This window comes from Falco cherrug, chromosome 1 (assembly GCF_023634085.1).
Source record: "Falco cherrug isolate bFalChe1 chromosome 1, bFalChe1.pri, whole genome shotgun sequence".
Taxonomy (NCBI): Eukaryota; Metazoa; Chordata; class Aves; order Falconiformes; family Falconidae; genus Falco; species Falco cherrug.
Genome location: NC_073697.1, coordinates 109427994 through 109430154, shown reverse-complemented (window position 1 = coordinate 109430154; position 2161 = coordinate 109427994).

The following is a 2161-nucleotide window of genomic DNA, read 5'->3' as shown; positions in this document are numbered from 1 at the left end:
TTTATTATGTGTTATGGAACTACTCAGAAAGCACAAAGCAAAAATGAGAAAACAATCATGCTGAGTGCTCCAGAAAGCAAAAATTTTAGCTATTACTTGGAAAAAGTAGAAATGGCCTTAGAAAATCTTACACTTTCACGGTGATTATGTCAGTGAAAACATGGTGGGCATGTTTAGATCTTTTGAGATCTATAATGGTTTTTGATGAATGCGTACCCTTTGGGTCTGTGAGAGTACAAACAGGTGTGTCTCGCATAAACAGTACTGGTGTTACTTCTTGCTGTGCCAGCTACTGGGAATTGCATTTTTCAGCTTTGCTAGTTTTGAGCTGTTGAGCAATGGTTAATGCAGACTTCTGTTTTGTGACATGTCAGACAAGTGACCATAAATTCTTGTGCTCTTTTTATAGAGTCTTTCCATTATCATCAGAAATAGCATGTTTGAAACTTTGCAGTTAGGCCTAAGAGATGTACTTCGAGCTGCTGGTCTTTCCTTTACCTGATTGATAGATGGAAGTTTAAGGGGAACCATGTAGGCCAGCAAAACAGGAATCTTTCTCCAGCTGTAGGCAACAGAAGAAAGAGTCAAGTTTGGGTTTTCTTGGTAGGAGGTAGATCAAAAATTTGGAAATAAACCCACAGAATATCTTAGGATACTAAGACCTACAACCAGAAATTTTAATCTGAAGAATATGGCTTTAAAATCTGTCTACAAACTGCAGGTAAACTCCTCCTCTTCATGAAGTAGACATCTTTAAAAACAGGACTACTGGGTATTACATTTGCCTCAAATCTACTGCATGAAATAGCAGGAGCACTACACTTTCTGGTAATGAATCAGCTTCCCACAAGCAGCATGGTGAAACGGGCCATGCCTAGGCGAGTTTGATTTGGCATTAGGGGACACCTTTGGCTGGATGTGCTGAGCACACATCCAGCTTTGCCTGACACAAATTTATGTGATACATTCCAAACCCTGTACCAGGAAAGTTTGTTCACATCTTGTCAAACAACTCTGCCTAAACCAATATGCTACAATCTAGAGTCAGCTGCTTTGACGGTCTCTTAACTGCTGTTCTAATGACCTGGAATAAGGACTGGATACTGCCATTTAATCTTGCCTGGGAGAACATCAGCTTAGTTCTCAACACAAACTGTGAGGGACTGTTTAACTGAAGTCACTCTGAGGATGGAAATGTGAAAACAGGCAAAGTTAGATTAAATCTGGGTGAAGGTGCATTTGAGGACTCTTGCTTTAACTCTCATATCAACCACAGTAAAAGACTGCTTAAGAGATTCTTTTGCTAAGGAGAGAAAATGAGTTTGGCAGCAAGCAGTACTTTGAACTCAGAAAGCAGCTATATCTGAAAGCACCCAGATCTGTGTGGTTTAGCAGAACACAGGACCTAGCAGTGTGGTCTATTTATAATGTAGTGGCAGTTATCCAAAAAGAAAAACTGGGACAAGCTACAGCAAGAGAGTCAGAGCCCTGTTTCAAACCTGCCTATGAAAAGGTGTAGAAGACTGTATGAGCTGTAACAGTTCACACGCACGAGAATTACACTTCATCCTGCCTGTTCTGTATTAACAGATTCTTGTTCCGAGGACAGCCTTGACTCACTAAACCTAAGTGCGGCCTTTTCTGTGCAATTGTCAGATTTGGGAAACATGAGCCCAGACTGTTTCTAGCTAATCCTCCTGAAAAACAGATAAGGACATCACGTGCTACTCATCAGTGTTGTGAGCCTGAAGGGAGCTATTTTTAAGGGCAGACTTAAAAGTCAGGAAATGAGAGGCAGACCTACAGTAAGTCACATCTGTGCAAACATTTTCTTATAGTTTTAATCATTAACCTGCTTAACCTTTATGTTCGCAGACCTGCTCCACCCTGAGATTTCTGACAAGGCTAGCATTTTTCAGAAGCCACAGAGAGTTTTGCAATAGGGTCTATCATGACTATGCAGACCATTTTATAGGGTTTTACAACAGTTACCAGCTGCTTCAGTTACTAACAGAGATGCCATAAAGGTCAGGAATATTAATAACTAGGTGTGCATCTCTTATGAAAAATTATGTGAAAACATTAGCTTTGGATAGTCTGCACAGTACAAATAAGCAGCGGAAGCCCTATTTGGCATTCATTATTCTGTTTTTTGAGCAAG